This window comes from Callospermophilus lateralis, chromosome 20, assembly GCF_048772815.1.
Source record: "Callospermophilus lateralis isolate mCalLat2 chromosome 20, mCalLat2.hap1, whole genome shotgun sequence".
Classification (NCBI taxonomy): domain Eukaryota; kingdom Metazoa; phylum Chordata; class Mammalia; order Rodentia; family Sciuridae; genus Callospermophilus; species Callospermophilus lateralis.
Genome location: NC_135324.1, coordinates 8,483,195 through 8,505,918, shown reverse-complemented (window position 1 = coordinate 8,505,918; position 22,724 = coordinate 8,483,195). Strand labels below are relative to the sequence as shown.

Here is a 22,724-nt window from a genome sequence, read left to right as displayed (position 1 = left end):
GGACCTAAACAAGTCTTTCAACCTGTATCTTATGCATGTTCTGAGCAGAGGACCACTCTTTTAAGCCAGCAGTCCTCAGAATTCTTTCTCAATGCCTCTGCAAAGGTGAGTGAACACAGAGGATTAGATTATTAAATCTGATTTGCACAGCTCCCTGATCTTATCCTACATATTGGTGCTCTAGGGGAGCCATAGCAAGATGCCACAGGCTGGGTGAGTTAGGCAGCAGAGGTTTCTCTTCTTACAGTTTTTGAGGCTAGATATCCGAAAATGAGATGACACTCAGGGTGGTGGTTTCTGGTGAAGACTCTTGAGTTTGCAAATGACCATGTCCTTGCTGTATCCTTAGCTGGCCTTCACACCGTGCACATGTGTCCTCATGTGTCTTCCTCATCTTATAAAGGACACCACTTCTATTGTATTTGGCCCCATTCTAATGACATCCGCCTTTTTTTTTTTTTTTCCTTAATCTCCATAAAAGCCCTGTCTCACATTGGGTGGTAGGGCTTCAGTGTGACCTGAGGGAGGACACAGTTTAGTACATAACTCCCTGAAGGCTGTGCCCTTGACTCCAGAGCTAAAGAAACATTGTGAGACATAAGTGAGGTAGGCAGAGGTATGGAAGTACCAGCCTCACCCCAGGTCTTTGTTTGATTTCTTGGCTTCAGGCCACACTTTAACCCAAGATAATATGTTAGGGTGTGTGAGTCCTATATGTGTCTATAAAGATATATATCAGACAATGAAGTTAGACCAAGAAAACTCTCTTCTTTCTTTTTAGAAGATACTCTCACAAACTCCCTTCATATCCCATAATGTTATAGAGCTGGGATCTCGGGGGGAAACTGAGGCATCAACAAAGACCTCAGTCTCAAACTCCAATTCTTGCCATCAAGTCAAAAAGATTTCAGACATGTTGCTCAGAGTAATGGGCATGAGTTTATTGGAAGAGATGTTAAAGGGAATACTCTAAAGGGAGAGAGTGGGTCCTCCTAGCAGAGGGACAGTGTATCTCTCCTGCCCTCCAGTTTTATTGGGAGTCCTGGGGAAGTTTTCAAGGCATTCCTCCCAGGTCACCCTCTTGACTTTGACAATAGGGTGAAAACTCTGAGTTTGCAAATGACCATGTCCTTGCTGTATCCTTAGCTGGCCTTCACACCGTGCACATGTGTCCTCATGTGTCTTCCTCATCTTATAAAGGGCACCACTTCTATTGTACTAGGCCCCATTTGAGTCCCCACTGCCATGACAACTCTAGGTCACCTTTGGCCCATGCTGAAGTGGTCTGATTGGAACCTGTTCTTATGGATTTTATGGTTATAAGGAATTATCTTTATCTCCCTGAGCTGTGGGATCTGGTCTGTGTAAGGGTCACAAAAGTCCCAGACTTTAGGCAACTTGTATTCTTATCAATATTTCAGAGCCTATATTTCTCCTGCCAAGAACAGATAGTTTGCTGAGAAATGTTACATATCCTATTGACTTAAGCCCAGCAGGGCTGCAGGTGAATTGCTTCCCCCACACCCCTCAGTATGTGGAGGTCAGCATAGTGGGCCAAGTATATAGAATTTTTCCCTTATCCTTGTGTTCCCACCACTCACAACTGTCTGTCCCCTATCAAGGAGAATGAAGTATAGGTCTGTAAAGTATAGGTCTGTAAAGACGGTATCCTTCCCAAGGGCCCATGGTGCAGTCCTTATCTCATCTTGTTGTTCCCCTCACCACTAACCTCTGGACACACTCTCTGACTTTTGTTCCCCTATCACTTTGCTGTTAAAGTTTGGTCCCCACATCAGCAACATTACCTGGTCTTTTAGTCAGCTTTTTTGTTTATGTGACCATAAGATATGACATGAACGATTTTAAGGAGGAAAAGTATTTTGGGGTTCACAGTTTCATAGATATTGGTTCATAGACAATTGACTCCATTCCTTGATGTCTGAGGTGAGGCACAGAACATTATGGTGGAAGAGTGTGGCAGAAGAAAGCAGCTGGAAATGTGGTACCAGGAATCGGAGTTCTCCTCTGCCCATGGACAAAATATAAACTTCAAAGGCATGCCCCCAATGACCTACCTCCTCTACCTGCCTACAGTTACCACCCACTTAATCTGTGTCAGGGGATTAATGCACATATCACCTTGGAGATCTCATAATCCAATCATTTCACCTCTGAATCTTCTTGCATTGTCTCACAAATAAGTTTTGGGAGACACTTAATCTCTGAACCATAACACCTGGACAGTGCAGAACCTGAAGCCCAACCTAGGCCAACTGAATCTGCATCTGCATCTCTACAAGATTTGCAATGGGTTTGTTTCCATGTTTGTGTGAAAATAACTACCCAAATACACCAATCCTTGCCTGCCTCAGGGTCTTTGTACACCTGTTCATTCCCATACTTACATCCTCACCTTTCAGGTCACAGCATAAAAATCACTTCTTATATCTCTGTCAACTTCTATCTAAAACAATTTCCTTCATATTATACTTTCTATTAGAATATTATTTATTTACTGTTTAAAATTTGTTATAGTTCATGTGTGTGTGTTTTTTTTCCTCCAGTTTGTTATGCAGTACTTCCTTCCTTGTCCACAATTTTGCTTTTTGTAGCTTCAATGAACCTGAGGTCAACCTCAATTAGAAAAATGCTAATATTTGACTCGACTCTTTTCAGGAGAAGCTCACATAACATATTACAGCACATTGTTATAGCTGTGGCATTTTATTAATATTGTTATACTGTTATTGTTAATTTCTTACTGTGCCTAGTTTATAAATTTATAATTCTTTACTGTGCCTAATTTATAAGTTTATAAATTAAACTTGATTATAGAAATGTATGTATTGGAAAAACATAGTGTACGCAGGATTTAGAACTATTTGCAGTTTGGGGCATCTGCTGCGTATCTTGGGATATGCCCCTTGAAGATGCCCTGGCTCTCTGCCCAACTCTAAGCTCCTGGAGGTCAGGCATCCAACTTGTTCAGTAATTAAATGTACCTTAGCTAGTATCACACAGCACATACTGAGTGGCTAAAAAAGTAGCCATTGAATGAATGATGAACAAATGGTTTTCTATATCTTTTCCCTGCCTATATCTGGGTCTCCCGCCTCTCTCTCTCCCTCCCTATACTCTATATCAGCTCAACTAAAACTACTCATTGACCTTCCTCCTCCCAAATCCTGAATCTGGAACTTTCTGGCCCTTTAGCATCTGCTCAGGCTACTCACTCTTCTTGAATGACTTTCCCCATCTCAAGGCCCTCAGAGACTCCTGTTTAATTTTCTAGAAAAAAAGCATAAGGACCAATTAGGTTACACTTATATATGTATAAGTTGAGTTACATTTAAGTTTGTGAGAGGTACCTGCAAATTTCCACTATGACACTGAAATCCTAGGGTGAGATAGGAAGCAGGTGTTTCTTATATCTGTATTTTCAGATAAAAGAAATATATCTGAAAATATAATATATTTTAATATTATGCATGGAATATAGAACTGCTCAGTGAAGGATCTTTGAATTAGGAGACAGGAGAAATATAAGATGATGTTAAAAGGATGGCAGACTGGCCACTAGTGTCTACTTCAAAATTTTGGCAAGAAAGATTCTTCCAGGACACTCAAAGTTGCCAAAGCTCTCTTTGTGGTTTTCTTGATGAGAAAATAATTTTAATATGTATCTGTTTTATCCTCCACTTCTGCAATGATAATCTGAATCAAATAAACACTTCATTTATCTCACTTTCTCAAGCTGACCTAAGTCCTCAATGCGAAAATAAGCAAAAGTACATGTTTGGTTCTCCCTTGCCTTTGGGGACAGATAAATTTGTGTAATTGTCATCTGTTTTTATATTCACATGTAGAAGTAAACATCAACACCATCACACACATATCCAAATGACGCCTGCAATGTTCCTCAAATCACCAGGCAGGATTCTGGTGGTAGGAAGTCACTTGCTCAGATGTGGTTTGAGAGTACCAAAAGGCCTTTTACCAAAAAATGTCATTTTTGCATCCTCTGAGTTAGAATTGAGCCTGAAATCCCAATTATTTTAGCTGTTCTCTGGCATTAACGGTTAGAGAACCGACTGTCCAATTCATTATTATTTTTTTATTGCTTTTTAAATTTAATTTTTTATTGATTCTACTTTATTAAATACACAACAGCAGTGGAATGCATTACAATTCTTATTACACTCTTAGAGTACTGTTTTTATATATCTTTGTATAAAGTATGTTCATGCCAATTCATGTCTTTATACATGTACTTTTTTTTGCATTACAATTCTTATTGCACATATATACCACACTTTTTTTCACATCTCTTTGTATATAAAGTAGGTAGACATCTAATTTGTATCTTCATAAATGTACTTTGGATAATGATGTCCATCACATTCCACCATCCTTGCTAATCCCCTGCCTCCTCCCTTTCCCTTCCTCCCCTCTTACCTATCTAGAATTCATCTGTTCATCCAATGTTCCCCCTCCCTACCCCACTATGAGTCAGCCTCCTTATATCAGGGAAAACATTCAGCATTTGTTTTTTTGGGATTGGCTTACTTCACTTAGCATTATCTTCTCCAACGCCATCCATTTACCTGCAAATGCCATGACTTGATTCTCTTTTATTGCTGAGTAAAATTTCATTGTGCATATATGTCACATTTTTTTAATCCAGTTATCCACTGAAGGGCATCTAGGTTTGGCTCAACAGTTTAGCTGTTGTGAATTGTGCTGCTATAAACATTGATGTCGCTTTGTCTCTGTAGTATGCTGTCTTTAAGTCCTTTGGGTATAGTCTGGGGAGAGGGATAGCTGGGTCAAATGGTGGTTCCATTCCTAGAATTCCAAGGAATCTCCATATTGCTTTCCCATATTGGCTACATCAATTTGCATTCTAACCACCAATGTATGAGTGTACCTTTTTTCCCCACATCCTCGCCAACACTTATTGTTGTTTGTCTTCATAATAGCTGCTATTCTGACTGGAGTGAGATTTTAGAGTAGTTTTGATTTACATTTCTCTGTTGCTAGAAATTATGAGCATTTTTTCATATATTTGTTGATTGATTGATTCTATATCCTCTTCTGAAAAGTGTCTGTTTAGATCCTTGACCCATTTGTTGATTGATTGGGTTATTTATTTTTTGGTGCTTAGCTTTTGAAGTTCTTTTTTATCCTACAGATTAGTGCTGTATCTGATGTGTGAGGGGTAAAGATTTGCTCTCAGGATAGAGGCTCTCTTTTCACCTTTACAGATTGTTTCTTTTGCTGAGAAGGAAACTTTTTAGTTTGATTCTATCCCATTTATGAATTCTTGGTTTTAATTCTTGTGCTATAGGACTCTTATTAAGGAAGTTGGGGCCTAATCCCACATGATGAAGATTAGGGCCTACTTGTTCTTCTATTAGACACAGAGTCTCTGGTATAAGTCCTATGTCCTTGGTCCATTTTGAGTTTTTGTGCATGGTGAAAGGGGTTTAATTTCATTTTGTTGCATATGTATTTCCAGTTTTCCCATCATCATTTGTTGAAGAGGCTGTCTTTTCCCCAGTGCATGTTTTTGGCACCTTTGTCTAATAAGGTAGTTTTAATTTTGTAGATTATTCTCTGTGTCTTCTATTCTGTACCACTGGTCTACCAGTCTGTTTGGTTGCCAATACCATGCTGTTTTTGTTATTATTGCTCTGTAGTATAGTTTAAGGTCTGGTATAGCAGTGCCACCTGCTTCATTCTTCCTGCTCAGGATTGCTTTAGCTATTCTGGGTCTCTTATTTTTCCAGATGAATTTCATGATTGCTTTTTCTATTTCTATAATGAATGCCATTGGGATTTTGATGGGAATTGAATAAGATCTGTTTAGTGCTTTTGGTAGAATGCTCATTTTGATAATATTAATTCTGCCTATCCAAGAGTAAGGTAGATCTTTCCATCTTCTAAGGTCTTCTTTTGATTTGTCTCTTTAGGGTTCTGTAATTTTCATTGTATAGATGTTTCACCTATTTCATTAAGTTAAGGTGATTCCCAAGTATCTTATTATTATTTTTTAGGTTATTGTGAATGGGGCAGTTTATTTCCTTCTGAGAGAATTTGTCACTGATATACAGAATTGCCTTTAATTTGTGGGTGCTGGTTTTATATCCTGCTACTTTGCTGAATTCATTTACGAGTTCTAGAAGTTTTCTAGTGGATCTCTTTGGGTCTTCTAGGCATAGAATCATATCGTCAGCAAATAGTGCTAATTTAAGTTGATCTTTTCCTATACACATCCCTTTGATTTCTTTCATCTGTCTAATTGCTCTGGCCAGTGTTTCAACAATTATGTTGAATAGAAGTGTTGAAAGAGGACATCCCTATCTTCTTCCAATTTTTAGAGGGAATGCCTTCAGTTTTTCTCTGTTTAGAATGATGTTGGCCTGAGGCTTAGCATAGATAGCCTTTATGATGTTGAGATATGTTCTTGTTATCCCTAGTTTTTCTAGTGTTTTGAACATAAAGGGTGCTGTATTTTGTCAAATGCTTTTTCTGCATCTATTGAGATGATCCTATGGTTCATTATCTTTAAGTCTATTGATGTGATGAATTACATTTATTGATTTTCGTATGTTGAACCAATCTTGCATCCCTGGGATGAATTCCACTTGATCATGGTGCACAATCTTTTTGATATGTTTTTGTATTTGATTTGACAGAATTTTATTGAGAATTTTTGCATCTATGTTCATTAGAGATATTGGTCTGAAGTTTTCTTCCTTTTGATGTGTCTTTGGTTTTGGAATGATATTGGCCTCATGGAATGAGTTTGGAAGTGCTCCCTCTTTTTGTATTTCCTGAAATAAATTGAAGAGTATTGATGTTAGTTCTTATTTAAAGGTCTTGTAGAACTCTCTGTGTATCCATCTGGTCCTGGGCTTTTCTTGGTTGATGGCTTCTTCTATTTCCTTGCCTTGATATTAGTCTGTTTAAATTGTGTATATCTTCCTGACTGAATCTGGGCAAATCATATGATTGAAGAAATTTGTCAGTGCCTTCTATATTATTGGAGTATAAGATTTCAAAATAACTTCTAATTATCCTCTGTATTTCTGTATGTCTGTTGTGATATTTCCTTTTTCATCATGAATGCTAGTAATTTGAGTTCTCTCTCTCCTTCCTTCTCTTTGTTAGCATGGCTAAGAGTCTGTCAATTTTATTTATCTTTTTAAAGAACCAACTTTTAGTTTTGTCAATTTTTTCAATTATTTCTTTTGTTTCAATTTCATTGATTGCAGCTCTAATTTTAATTATTTCTTGCCTTAAATTGCTTTTGCTTCTGGTTTGTTCTTCTTTTTCTAGGGCTTTTAGATGAGGTCATTTATTTGTTGACTTTTTGGGAAAACTCCATGCAATGAATTTCCCTTAGTATTGCTTTCATAGTGTTCCAGAGATTTTCATATGTTGTATCTATGTTCTCATTTACCTCTGTGAATTTTTTAATCTCCTCCTTTATGTCTTCTGTGACACATTGTTGATTCAGTAGCATATCTTTCAGTCTCCAGGTGATGGAGAAGTTTTTATTTTTTATTTTGTCGTTGATTTCCAATTTCATTTCATTATGATCTGATAAAATGCGTGGTAGAATCTCTTACTTTTTTGTATTTGTTGAGCATTACTTTGTGGCATAGTATATGGTCTATTTTAGAGAAAAATACATATGCTGCTGGAAAGAAAGAGTATCTCCTTAATGCAGATTGATTGTGTTATTGAGGTCTACAGTTTTTTTTTTTTATTCAACTTTTGTTTGAAAGATCTATCCAGTGGTGAGAGAGGTATGTTAAAGTCACCCAAGATTATTGTGTTGTGGTCAGTTTGATTCTTGAACTTGAGAAGAGTTTGTTTGATAAACATAGCTTTATGCCCCGGCAGCTATTTATAATTGTTATGTCTTTTTGGTGTATGGTTCCCTTGAGCAATATGTAATGTCCATCTTTATCCCTTTTGATTAACTTTGCCTTGAAGTCTATTTTATTTGATATGAATATGGAAGCCCCTTCTTGCTTCTGTAGTCCATGTGAGTGGTATGATTTTTCCCAACCTTTCATCTTCAGTCTATGTATGGCTTTTCGTATCAGATGAGACTCCTGAAGGCAGCATAGTGTCTCATCTTTTTTTTTTTTCCTCCTTAATCCAATCTTCTAGTCCATGTCTTTTGATTGGTGAGTTTAAGCCATTAACATTTAGGGTTACTATTGAGACATGGTTTGTATTTCCAACCATCTTTGTTTTTTTTTTTATTAGTTAACTTGACTTGGTTTTTTTCTTTGATTAGTTTTTCCTTTAGTGTACTACCTCCCTCTGCTGGTTTTCATTGTTTTTCATTTCAAGTTCATGAAATATTTTGCCAAGGATGTTTTGTAGTGCCAGTTTTCTAGCTATAAATTCTTTTAACACTTGTTTATCATGGAAGGTTTTTATTTTATCTTCAAATCTGAAGCTTAATTTTGCTGGATACAAGATTATCAGTTGGCGCCCATTATTTTTCATAGTTCGATATATGTTGTTCCAGGATCTTCTAGCTTTCAGCATCTATGTTGAAAAATCTGTCATTATCCTAAGTGGTTTTCCCTTATATGTAATATGATTACTTTCTCTGGTGGCTTTTAAAATGCTCTCCTTATTCTGTATGATGGGCACTTTCATTATGTTTCTTGGTGTGAATCTGTTGTGATTTGGAATATTCCGTGTCCTGTAGGCTTCTTGAATTTGGATTTCTGTTTCATTCTTCATGTCTGGAAAGTTTTCTGCTATGTTCTTTTCAAGATGATATATTTGATCTTCATTGTCTGATGTCCTGTCTTCTAAGTGGTCTACTCTGTTGATGATGCTCTTATTTGAGTTTTTAATTTGATTTATTATTTCTTTCATTTCAAGGATTTCTGGTTTTTGTTTGTTTGTTTTTTTTTTTTTTTTGGTAACCTTGGTCTCCCTGTTGAGATGATCTTTTGTTTCTTGGATTTGTTTATGTAGCTCATTGTCGAAGTGATCTTTCACTGCTTGTATTTGTTTTCTTATGTCTTTTTTGAGGTCATAGAACATTTTATCCATGTATATCCTGAAATCTTCCTCTGTCATTTTTCTGTTGTAGCTGTCAATTCTTATAATGATATGTTGTCTTCATTTGTTTTTGGTACTGTCTTCCCTTGTCTATTCATGTTGCTCATGTGTCTGCCTTTCCAGCTCTGTGGATCTTGATGTGTTAGAGTTTTTACCCTTTAGATTTGTAGTGCTCTTGTAGGGTTCCAAGATCAATCCTTTGTGGGGATGGACATTGTTAGTAGATCCTAATATCAACAATATATCACCTATGAAGAGATTGTTGTTATTAAGACATTTATAGTTTAGCATGTATGCCCAGAAATGTTGGATTCAATTATTATTTAAAATATAATCAGTATTTTATGAAAAGGTTTACAGTTTCTGGTGGCGGACTATGAACTGTGGGTCAGGCGTAGGATGATATGTTGAGGAGAGAAGGTGTGAGGGTATATAGTTAATATATCTTAGAAATTGTGAAGGAGAAATCTAATTAAGAGGGTTAATAGCAGGAGAATACATATGAAATAATATATAGACAGTTATGTGGGAAGTCAGTAGAGTACATAAAACAAACACACATGTTTTTAGAAAAATATAGGATGTTAAAATAGTATAATTTGGAGGGTGAAGGAAGAAGAAAGAGAAAAAGGGAAATAAAGAAAACAGAAAAAGAAAAAAAAAGGGCCTATGCAATTCCTCTATATTATTCAGCTGACTCATTCCTCAATGTCCTATTTCATACAAAGTTCTTGGTTTTACACATGTTGGGCATGTGAGGGCTAAAGTATAGAAGAGTAGAAGAGAAAGGAGGAAAAAAAATCATCTTAGAGATTCGTTTCTTTCTCTTTTCGTCCAGTAGATGGGGTTGTCTTATCCAGTAGGTGTCTCTGCCCTAAGGACGGTGTAGGTAACCAGGTTGTGAAGACTGGACCTGGTTTGGAGCATCTGGAAGTGGGCAGTGCCGCCCACCAGTCTCAGCAGGGAATAGCGCCTAACGGATCTTCTTTTGTGACCACTGACTTGAGCCCCCTGTATCGTCTCACTCTCCTACCTAGAGATTCCCAAATCCTTATCTCTCTGTTATGCTCTGGACTTTAGTCCCTTTCCCTCTCTTATTTATCAGGTACCAACTGCGGGGGACCTCTCACCCCCACCTCTCACCAGGTGGGCGGTGCCCTGTTCCCACTGCACTCCTGTCCAATGGAGAGCTGTTCTTTTGTTGGGTGGCCTCTGTGCTGAGTTAACACTGTTGGGGAGGGGGGAGGAATTAGAAATCAGGTACCTGGTCAAATGGAGATCCTATCTGATAGCCTTGCCCACCATAAAATGGCGAGGAAGATTTTCCAAGATGGAGTTGGTCTGCTTCCAGTGTCAGATGTCTGGTGATGTGGGGGGAGCTGGGCAATGGCTTGTGCTGTGGATAGGTAGCATCCGTGTGACCTGTGTGGGAGTGGCACACAGTCTGGAGTTCTGCAGAGGTGCTGATAGGTATTTCTGGTGAGGTTGGGGGAGCTGGGTGATGGCTGTGCTGTGGGTAGGTAGGAGCTGAGTGACCTGTGTGGGAGCAGAGTGAACAGTCTGCTGATGTGTTGATAGGTGATTCTGCTAAGGTGCTTGCCAAGTCTTGTGAGGGCTTTGGGTCCTGCTCAAAAACTGAGGCCCGGAGTCCTGTGGGCTCACGGCCTCCAATCATACATGCTTTAAAAATATTTCTGTTGTATGCTCAGTGTACTAACAGGTAGTACTAACAGATCTCCCTATAGGATGCAGGTTGACTTTTAGTCTGGCCAGGTGATCACCAGTAAGAGAAACTTGGCCCAGTTTTGTTAACCTGAGTGGGTGAAGGGGTGTGTCTGTCTCAGGAACTGTAGGAACACAAGTGTGCTGACAATGAGAAAAAGCAAAAACTTGTGAAACAATAGCTTTTCTTCCTCCTACAGTGATATAAAGTAGAGAAAAGAAATAAAAATACTGATTTTAATTGAGTACTGCTGACAGCAATCCTTATACATGCAGTTATATTTGATTCTCATATACATATGTAGGCATTATATGTGATTTTTTTTTTTTTATATATGTGGTTCTATTTGATTTTACTGGTGAGGAAATGAAACTCATAGAAGTTAATTAACTTGCTTGAATGATCCTGCCAGCACTGAAAGTGAACAACTCAGTTCATGTCCTCTGATTGTTCTGATCTGTTACATGCCCACCTGCACCCCAACCATGTTGTTCCAGCCCCCCCCAAATGGAAAAAAAACTGAAAAATGACACTGGAATCCAATAGCTGTGTTAGTTAAGCACTGTCACGGTTTTCCACAGTGTTATTGGAGGGGTCTGGATTCAGCAGACGATATGAAGGATGTTGAAATAATATTACAGGAAGGGAAAGAATGGTGTGTTTTGTCCTCAAGTGAATTAGACAGCACTGGATTAAATCAGGGAGGTATAGTGTTTCTTTAATAACAAAACATCTCAAGGCTTTTAATAAGCTAACATGTATCAGGGCTCCCCTGATGTGTCCATGTTGTGTAGGGGGGTTCTCTTCTCTGGAGGGATTCTGCTGCAGGGCTGGTATTCATCACAGTGACATGCAAGATAACTACCCTAAATAATCTGTGCAAAACAGTATCTACTCTCTAGTTTAAAAAAGGGAAGGCAGAGTTTCAGAGGCTTAGAAGCATAGAAATGAGAGAGAAACAGAATCCAAAGCTCTCCTATCTCAGATGGAAAAGTGGCTGATTAGCATTCTCCTCCACTCACCTGGCAGAGCATGACTCACCCCAGGTGAGTGGGTGAAAAGCAATTTGCAAGTTGTTTTCAGTGTGAAAACCTAAGAGGGATGGCTGAGCTGGTTAGAAAAGATTTAGCATCAGTGATGTGAGGACTTCTATTGTTCTTGCTTGCATAGTTTGTCACACTTAAAGCAAGTCAGATTCTGAAGGCTCAAACAAAAAGGAATGTTCGAGGGTGTAAAAGAAGGCTTTTATTTCCCCGTAAGGATTTATGCCTTTGTGTACTAATCCTGAAAGTTCTTCAGTGTGATAGAATCTGCCCCTGGCTCCAGATCACATTTTAGGCTCTGTAGAGGATTAGAAGGAATCAGATAGTGGCCCCCATTTTTAAGGTATAAATAGAGGAAGGAGGAAAGTAGCAGATAAAATGCTAAGAGATTTCCAACAAGGGAGAGGCCATTTCTAGCTTGGAGATACCAGGGAAAAGTAGGGACATTTAAGCTGGTTGCTAAAGAATTAGGGAAAAATAATGACAACTGAAAGGATAAGTGTAGATAAAATAATGCAGTTGGGAACTTTTCTTTTTGGTATAGGGCTGGAGCCCTTCAGGAAACTGAGGCAGCATGAAAACACTCCTTCAAATGCTTATTTTTGAAACCAAGTCATAAAAGTTTCAAACATGTCACTCAGAGTAATGGACATGAGTTCATTAGAAGTGATAGGAAAAGAGAAAGAGGGGACACTCTTAAGGGAGTGCTGAGAGCCACAGCCCAGTTGGAATGGCCCCTGGCATTTTGCCAGAAGTAATGGTTGAGAGGTGATGCCGGGGAGCCATTAAGACGATAATTAAGCTAAGCTGTGTATCTTTTGAATTCTCTCAGAGTTCCTGTTGAGTTCCGGTTGAGCTTTCCTGGGGATTCCTGGAGAGTTCGAAATGGTGGGTGGAGTTCCGGTGGAGAGAGTTCTGGTTGGTGTGTGGTGTGCCTGGAAGGGCCACATGGGTGGCCTTGGCGTGAGTTCAGAAATAAAGTTTCTTCCTGCTTAAGTGGCTCGTGATTTGTGCCCAGCCAGACTGTGGCAAGGGAGAGAGGGGGTCCTCTCAGGAAGGAGAGGGATGGCATGCCTCTTGTGCACTCCAGTTGTATTGGGAGTACCAGGAAAGTTTCCTGAGAGTCCTGCCCAGGTTAACCTCTGACTTTTGACTGACAGGAAGATGACATCAGATGTTCAAATCCCTACCACCTTGAGAACTCTAGATCTCTTGTCCCACGCTGGTTCTAATTGAATTCTCAACCTTAAATTCTTGCAGATTTTATAGTTAGAATGAATTATCCTTATCTCCCTGAGTTTTGGGATCTAGCCTTTGAAGATGGTCAGAAAAGTCTCCCCCTTCTGGGTAACTTGGGTTCCTCTTATTTCTTTATTTTGGCCTGCATTTTGCCTGCAGATAACAGGTGGTTTGCTGAGGAATGTGACAGCAAACTGTTGACTCAGCGGAGCAGGGCTGCAGATAAATGGCTTCTTGGAAAAGAAAGCATATGGGGGTCAGTACAGTGGGCCCAGTTTATAGAATTATTTCTTTAACCTCATGTTCTCGCCACTCATGTCTTTCTGTCCTGTCTCTTTCTTGAAAGGGAGGCTCAAGCAATGTCCTTTGCTAGCAGATTCATGGTAGGCAGAGGATGGTGTGGAAGATAAAAGTCAAAGTGACTAGAATACTCCAATGCAGTGTCTACATTGGCTCTGTCTCAGGTAGTGGAGACTCATTCAGATTGTAACCAGAGTACAGTAGAATTCACACTTGCTTTCCAAGAAGGCTCTCTGGCAATTTGAGACACATAGTCAATGTGAGCCACTATTCTCAGATGTAGGAGGGACATTACAAGATAAATGTGGTCTCTTCCCTCATAACTTGCCTTTGAGTGAGAGGAGATGAATAAAGAAGTGATATCCACATATTTAATTTCAGGTAGTCCTTGCTCTGCAGATGAGTACAGAGTGAGAGACAAAGGGGGAGACAGAAGTCCTGAGGACTTTAGTAGATCAACATTACTGAGGACAGTAAGGAAGGGGATTCATGGAGAAGGCTGGGATGACTATACGGTGGTTATGTCCTGAGGGCAGCATCAAAGTGTGTTTTTTTTTGGGGGGGTGGGGGGTCAAAGATGACTGTGTTATCCCTAATAATGATTTTCGTAGACAGAATTCTAAGATAGTAATTTTCTTAATAAGTCTGGAAGATAATTATCACCACCTCTGTTTCATAGATGAAAAGAAGGCTTTTCAGAGAGCTGAAAATCCCAAGATCACTCGGGTAGAATGTAACTCGTGTGCATCTGTTCCCAGCAGTCAAACTATGAACTCTTGAGTACAATAAGACAGGTTGGAAGGTATATGGAAAGATCTAGAAAAAGGGAAGGAAGATGACATATTCAGGTTTAGATTTGCAGACTGAAATGCCACTGTGACATTTACTACTGGTAATATGTGGCTGGAAGAATTAGATCTCAAGGTGGGGAGAGAAGAGGACTGGAGAGAGTCCATCATAAAGGTAATTGCATGGGTCAAACGATCAGAGGAACCATAAGATGTTTTAATTAAAATAATTTTTACTTAGGTAGCATCTCAGGCTCCACCATGGCTCCTTATACCTGTCATTCTATTTAGTCTTTGTAAAAATTAAGTTCAGAATGCTGAAACTGTTTTGTCACTATGCCTGTGGTCCTGCTGTCTGGAGGTGATGGATCTTGTCTCTAATCACAAGAAAGTGACTTTGAGCTCATGTTCTTTCTATTTTGAGGCATACCTAAGTTTACCAAAGTAGAAAGGGTGTTCAGAGAACAGCCAGGAACATCATGAAGTTGAGTTCTATCCTTAGCTCCAGATGGCACGGCTTGTTTTCCCTCCTGCTCCGTGGTGTGCTAATTGTGTTCATTTTCCCTCTACCTAGCAATTGAGTGCTCCCTATTTTATTCCCTTTCTTTCCAAAAGAAAATGTCAAGGACATCTCAACTGCAAACATTTCATTGTATAGGTAGATAGTAAATGACCAAAAAGCAGAACTCATGATTATGGATCCTTCCGTCATTAAAAAAAAAAAAAAAAAGTAATCAAATATATTTTAACAGGTACATAAAACATGAAACTCGTGTATAATAACAAGATAATATGTGATATTTCAACAGAGATGGAAGGGGAAAGGGCCACAGGTAACATGCAGCCTTCCAGGGCATGGCCCCAGTGACCCACTTCATCCAACCACACCCCATCTTCCTACACTTAACCATCCAGTAAGCCCATTCGATTAAGATGAAGTAATTAGATTGTGGCTTTTATAATTGCATCACTTCACCTTTGAATATTCCTGCATTAACATAGGGGATATGGGGGGACACCTTATATCCAAACCATAATGCATATGTATCTCCTCAAACAGCTACCATTTTCTTGTGATTAAACTCTCATAATCCTTGCTCCTAGCATTTTCAAATGTGTAGAAGGTTTCTTTTATATGGCACAGTAGCATATCAGAGATTCTTGCTACTATGTGATTGCATTTTGGTACCACTTGATCGAACTTGTTCTGTCCTTTGCTCCCCACTACTCTCTCCAGCTTCTGGCAATCACAGTTCTACTCTCAACTTCAAATTCTAACTGTAGAAAAGTTAATTCTCAAGGAGCAGTCTGTCTGTTCTCTCCTTCATCACATCCTCTATCCACTGGTTGCAGCAATGCTATTGATGCCCTTTCCAGAGGCTGAGTTTGCATAGTGGATAAGTGGTGAATGCTGCGATCTCACCAAGCTTACACACTGGCCCAGGAGCTTGACTTTAATCAACTCACATATTTGCATAATGAAAAGTTGTGTTAAGTGGTATGGAGAGGGATCTTTGCAAGTTTATAAAAGTGAGACCCTGGTGTGTCTGAGGACTTCCTGAGTAGCAATCTGGTGAGCTGAACAGGCATGGAGCCAGCACAGTTTCAGAAGCTTCACAGAATTGGGACAAGGTTAGGCAGGTGATGCCAGTTCTTGGTATCCCTATCTGATTATGCAGTGCCATCTAGTAGGTTTAAGAGCAGTAAAAGTCACTGAAAAGGTTAAGGTAAAAGAGTGACATAATTGGGCAGGCACATTGAAGAGATCATTCTGGCTCTTGGGTTTTAGGAGGTAGCCAGCAAGGTTGAGGAAACTCTTAAGAGGATGTGAGAGCAAAGATGAAAAAAGAAGGTTCAAATCTCAAAGGCACTAATTTTATGTCTGCAAATAAAACAGTATCCAGTGCTCAGTAGTTTTTGGATGAAATAATAAAAGTGGGTGCATGAAATAAAACTGAAGAATTGTTGGTCATTTATATCTAGGGAGGCTAAAGGGAGGGGAGATGTCAAAGATGAGCCTAACTGTTTCATAGATAGGTAAGGCTTTGGTGCGCTAGGAATTTGAATTTTTGTTTTGTTTGATTCAAGTCAGCTGATTTTTTTTTTTTTCTGTGAAGGACCAGCTAGTAGCTAGTAAATATTTTAGGATTCTCAGGTTGTATATTCCCAACTGCTCAGTTCTAGTATTGTTAGCACAAATGTAGCTGTAGATAATGTGGAGTATGGTGTTCTAATAAAATATTATGTCCAAACAGGTAGTGGGCAGGACTTGATCCATAGGCTCTAGTTTGCCAGCCCTGGTGTGACCCACAAATCCAATATTATTTCTGAAGAATCCATGTGAATTATATTTACCCAATTACATTATCTTTACATTCAGTCTTTACAAACCTTATTTTATTAAAAAAAATTTTGTAGTTATAAACAGTATACCCTTATTTTGTTTATTTTATTTTAGTATTTTAAAAATATTTTTAGTTATGGATGGACACAATACCTTTATTTATTTGTTTTATGTGGTGCTGGGTTTGAACCCAGTGCCTCACATGTGTGAGGCAAGTGCTCTATCACTGAGTCACAATCCCAACCTAAAAAACCTTATTTTTAATAACATTTAGTAAATTAGAATATGATTAAATATACATCTTTGAGTTCTCTTTTAGGGAACTCTGTCTTCAGAAGAGGAATAACTAAGAAATCAAGGGTAGTCAGCATGTTAAAACAAAAAATTTAGAAATTGCGCCTGTGTCAGCAGTACTGTCTCACCCAGAACTAATACAACAGGCACACTCTGTTCGCATTTGTTTAGTCTATTTTCTGAGCTAGTAATACTTAGCGAAGCTATTAGGAAAGGTTTATTTTGTCTCATGGTTCTGGTCTCAGGTCAAGGAGTCATGTATGGTGTTGACATTCCTGCTGGCAGAGTCACAGACAGCCCTGTGCATCATGACTTGATGAGAGACAGGAAAGACAGGAACCAAACTAAATGGATTTTACAGTAGATCCACTCTAGAGATATCCTGCTACCCCTCTAATCCTTAACCTCATAACCCATTAATCCTAGGAATGAATTAATCGATTTGTAATGAAAGAGCCCAAATAACTCTGTAAGGGTCCTGCATTGGGGGTTAAATTTCAACAAGAGTTTTGGAGGGAACAAATCATATTTAAGCCACAGCACCATAAAAGTTATAAAAAGTCTAGAGATTCCACATAAGACTGCCCTGATTTCTTCTAAAAAGGAAAAACAGATGTATAAAGGAAGTTGTGAAACCTAGTAAAACTGGCCCCTTTTATTTTGGGTGTAGAAAGCTTTCATAGAAGACTTAAAATGATTCATGGGTGCCAATTCTTCAGTTAGTCTAGGAGCTTTGAATTCTGCAGGTTTAAAATAAGGATGCACCTTTTTATTGAGGAGACGGAAACACAGATGGCTTATATGTTCTTGATGTATAATTTAGAAGGATTGTATTTCTTTTACCTTGGATGCTTTAGGAGGAAGGGGTGGTTCTTACCCCCACACACGTCATTTGTTTACTTCTGTGCCTAGTTTCTGAAGGCATTTTAAGTTGTTTGACCAATGATGATAGTGAAACTTAGGTCCAGAGATCTTCCTGACTCTGCCAATGTACAATTCCTCTATGTTTCCATTAAACTGTAATAGGCTATAAAGAAGTATTTTAGGTCACCCATTCTGACTTCCAGTGAGAGACGGTAAATCACAAGATCCAGAAAAGAGGATCAGAGATGTACCTTTGTATTCACTGAGTTCCTGAAACAGCACAAAGATTTCCTTCTGCATGCCAACCCTAGGGATATCTTAGTTCAGTGATTCCATACATTTTATTTGCCATCACCTGGGGAAATGAAAAACACACCTGTATGCATTTCACACCCCAGGGATTGTGATTTAATTGGATGGGGGTGTGGTCCAGGCTTTGGAAGTTTTAGGAGATCCTTGAGTGATTCAAATATACAAGCAAGGTAGGAAACCTGGTTTGTTCAGAGTGGAGACTCAGTTGCACACCAACTCCTCCTCTCAGTCTCTGTGTTGGGGACTGCACACAGATGAAATTCTGAATCCCTCCTCCAATACTAGGAGGCTTTAGCAAATAAAACACACTCCTAATATTATATAGACTGTTTTCTTCCTACAATATATTGAATAAAAGGGGGTGGCGATAGCTATAATTTGAATGAGTATAATTTCAATGAAGTTTCCTATTGTAATAGATAAGTCCTAGGATTCTGTTCCCAGGCCAGTTATGATGCCTAATGTTTAAAAAATAGGGGCTGAGGGCTGTGGGTATCTAACATGTGCAAGGCTCTGAGTTCCATCCCCAGAACCATAAAAATTTTGAAAATTTAAAAATGAAATTAGGGACTGAGTTAAAAAGACATAGAGTTGCTTCAGAATTTCTATGACTCTTGTTAGCCCTCCGTCTCACCCAGTCCACATCAGGTTGAAAATTCTGCATTGCTGTGTGTTTTTATAAAAAAGCTTCCCCCCTCAATAAAATGGATAGGATACATCAATAAAATGGATAGGATATATGTATTTTAATGAACAAACAGCATTTTAATAAGATTCCTTTGTAGGTTAACTCATTCTATTAAAGATCTAATAAGTAGAAATAATATAGCAGAGAACTGTACAATTCAAGCCCCAGTCAGCTTGGACTATGGAGTTAATCATTGGAAATATGCAAGTAGAATTTCAGCAAGAAAAATATCCTTGGAGTAATACAATGTCTATCTGGGAAAGGAACAGATCTCTTCTAGATAAAAATGGAAGCAAACTGTTTATAAAAATTCTTTGTTTGATTTTTGGTTTTGGCAGCATGACAGAAACTAATTTGGTTTTATTTAAATTCTAGTGATAATAAGGTTTTGCACATTCCCTCTGGAGTAGCTCTTTCTCTACTGTAGCTAGACCCCAACTTTCCCCTATAACATGTTTGCTAGGGAATTTTTAGCTGACACTTGATTTTTCACTTTTCTGTCTGAACCAGAAACAATGGACTTGGTGCTGATTCTCTGAGTCCAGTATTTCATTATGCTTTCTCAGGAATCAGAGACGAGTGTTTCTGAGCACATGCAAGTCTAGCCCTTGCTGTCCTTCTACAGTTACCCAGTATGCATGCAAGAATTTGAATTATTGGAAAATTGTCGCTGCCTCCCTCTGTTGAAGATTGAACCTAGGGCCTTACACATACTAGGAAAGTGTGAGCAACATACTTGCCCCAGAATACCTTTTTTTCTTCTTTGTGTCTACGTTTTAAGACTGAAGAACACTTTCCCAGGATTCCACAGCAGGATTATTCTTGCTTTCATTCGCCAGAGCTGAATAATCTGCTCTTGCCCAAACTACTGATCTAATCATCCATGTCTTCTTGCCATTTTTTAGGTTAACTGATGGTTCTAGAAGTAAAGCTTTTTTGCTTGTAGAGCAGTGGGACCTCAACAGTCCTTCCCCATAAGGCAGACACTGACCAGATGAGGCATCAAATAATTGTCAGCTCCAGTTACCCATGAAGAAAACACGTTCTCATCTGGATGTAAGCCTGTATCTCCTAATGAAGATGATAAACATACCAACCTTTACTCTGATCTGTCTGAACCTTACATTTGGCTTTCCAGCTAACTGAAACACAGTCTGGTTGCAGAGTTCAGAGAAGCCTTGAAATTTATATTCCTACCACCTTTCATGCAAAGTAAATTGACTTCATCTTTGAGTTTTCACAGCCCCTAGTGTTTACCCTCCCTGCAATAGCTGCCTGTGGGCTTTTGCTGCTAATTGTTTCTTCTTACAAAACAAGATACTGTCTCCGTGCAGATGGGCAGGATGCACACAAATCAGAGTGCATCGTTTTAATAAAATCTTTCTTACTGGAACTTTGAAAGGGTACATGGGACTTATACTTTCAATGATGATTTTCTTAGCAAAGTGAGTAAACTAGACTTTTGTTCATTTGAAGCAAGAGGCAACTTTGTTGCTTTAACATGTACAATTAAACTGAGTTGAAATCTACTTTAAATGAAAATTGAGAACAAATTAAGTAATCAGTCAATGTAACATTTGTGGTTATAGTTCTTGTATATATTAGGATAAGTTGAGAAGGGAAAAAAAAAAACTGTTCAGCATTGCCAGAAATTTTGTTTTATTCCAAAAGGGGAAAAAACTGTGAGTTGGCAGTGTTTGAAATTGACTGTAAAATATTACATAAAATGATAATTTGTTTTCATATTTATATGAGCCCTGCATTTATTTCCACTGATCCAATTTAATCATATGGTAAATCAGTATCCATAAGCACTAGAATGAGGAAGCCTCCAATTTATCTAATGAAATGCATCTATTTGTTTGGTTTTTCCATCTATCCTAGTAACCATGAGTAGGGCCTTTTAATTTGACATTTGAAAACATTTGTATTAATAATAGCAATTTTTAAATGTTCGTACCTCTTGAAATGTGACATTTGTAAATTTAATGCATATATTTTTTTCTGTCTTATTACAAGTTATTTCCTTAATGTTATGGATTTGGGATGGCTGCCAGTGACTCACTGCCTCAATAACTGATGATGTTAAGAAACAAATGATTATGCTTTAAGATGATTATGCTTTAAGATATTTAGTTAGATTTATGAGTGCTGACTTGGGTTTTGTGTGCAGGCAGATGAGTTCACATTAGAGTCATCTGAAGAGTCTGGGTCTCTGGTTAAAGTTTAAATTCAGCCATTTGGTCATGATATTTTATGAAGTTTAACCCTTGAGCCATCTACATACATACTTTTTGGAATCAGCTGCTTTTGATTTTAAGCATAGTTAACATTCAGTTATTAATGAAAGCACCCCTCCCTGCTGTGCATCCTGTACAAACAGAGCACTGGAATTCCAAGGAGCAATGAATTATTGGTTGTTTTCTCCTTAACTCTTAAAATTATGCATTTAGAAAAGCATCTAGAATTTCCAGTAACTTTCTAAGCTATTTTTTGATCAACTGTATTAAAAATTTGATTAATGAGATATGGGAGGAAAGAATCATTTGTTAATTAGAATTTGTTCTGTAAAATAATTTGCTGACTTGTAGATATTAAAATTATTTAGTGCATACATATATTGTCAGGAGTCGTGGTTTAGGGAACAGAAATGAAATTCATAATGCTTACATACCATACTCTTGGGAAATTCCTGCTTCAGGCATAGCTGTATCCAGGAGTTCACAGAAATTCACCAGTTACTGATCTCTTTATACTCTGCTATCCCCTGTGTTGGCTTTATTCTCTGGCACGTTCTGTCCTTGTTTTATCCATGAACACTAGCTTCCTTGTGTTCTGAAAACTCCAGTTGCTCCAAAGGAAAAGACTTTTTTTTCCTGTGTATTATCTCTCAAAAAGTCAGGAAATGAAATTCAGTGATCAGGTACACAAAGATCTCATCCTTGACCTAATGCTCTGTCTAGGAGGCTGGAATCTATCAGTGGTTGACAGACGGTATTCCCCAGCAATCAATTGGATCTTGGTAGAGATGCACATTTTCAGGCCCCATTCCAGGCCAAGTGAATCAGAAAACCTGGCAGCAGGGTTAAGGTGTTGTCTTCCAGTAATCCCAGCTGGTGCTCCAGAATGCCACAGCAGTCTACTAACTGTTCAGTCTGGCTCCTGAGCACACCCTACAGCTTCAGTGAAATCTCAACCCAACAGAAAGCACACAGCAAAGACATCTGAGGAACTGATAGCAGGAAAGAGAAAGAGCAGAGGCTATGCTGGCAAGCAGGACAGATGCCCATGTCAATGAGATTTCAGCTCAGTAAAGTGGTTTTCCCCTTTGTCTAATGCCATTACTTCTCAGAACACTGCTGCTGATGAATCCTCCTCTAGAAAACCAACACTCTAATTAGGCAAATACACTTTCATCCTCTTCTAGGATACAGGGGTTTTCTTTAAATTTTATTTCTAAACAAGTGGATGGTTTCTGGACCATGTTATTTTCTTATCAATTATTATTATTCTGATTTCTAAGGCATCCAGTTAATCCTTCAATGACCAGCCTTATTGCTCCTCTTTGATAAATAATCAAGTAAGTTCACTGAATTTTAAAAGTTTTCAATGAAAATGGCAACAATGCCTGCTAGAATTTGGGTAAGATGGTCAGCACTGAAACATGATCTAAAATAATTTTTAAGTGATTATTTTATGAAAGCTCCCAAGAAGGGGAAAGAAGGAAAGTTTCACTTTGCTGACATTATTTTTGTGATTTATAAGTTGAACTGGGACACACAGGCTTAGTATCCAGAGGGAGGCAGAAGAGTATACACCAGTGTTTCTCAGTTTATCAGTTCCCAAGAATCCTCTGGGTGCTTGTTAAAAATCTACAAACAGTGTACTTTCATGATACAGTCACAGCAGTGATTACATGCACAATCCACAAGAGCCATTTAAGGAGTCAGATCAGGTGCCCATCAGCGGATGAGTGGATAAGGAAAATGTGGTATGTAGACACAGTGGAGTCCTCAGCCCTAAAGAAGAA

The 22,724-nt window shown here is 38.5% G+C and overlaps 1 protein-coding gene across 1 annotated transcript in view; it reads left to right on the top strand.

Annotated features, from left to right (window-relative positions):
• Grm7 (glutamate metabotropic receptor 7) overlaps window positions 1-22,724 on the top strand; it is a 769,727-nt gene that overhangs the window by 682,118 nt on the left and 64,885 nt on the right. The gene's annotated exons all lie outside the window — the stretch shown is intronic.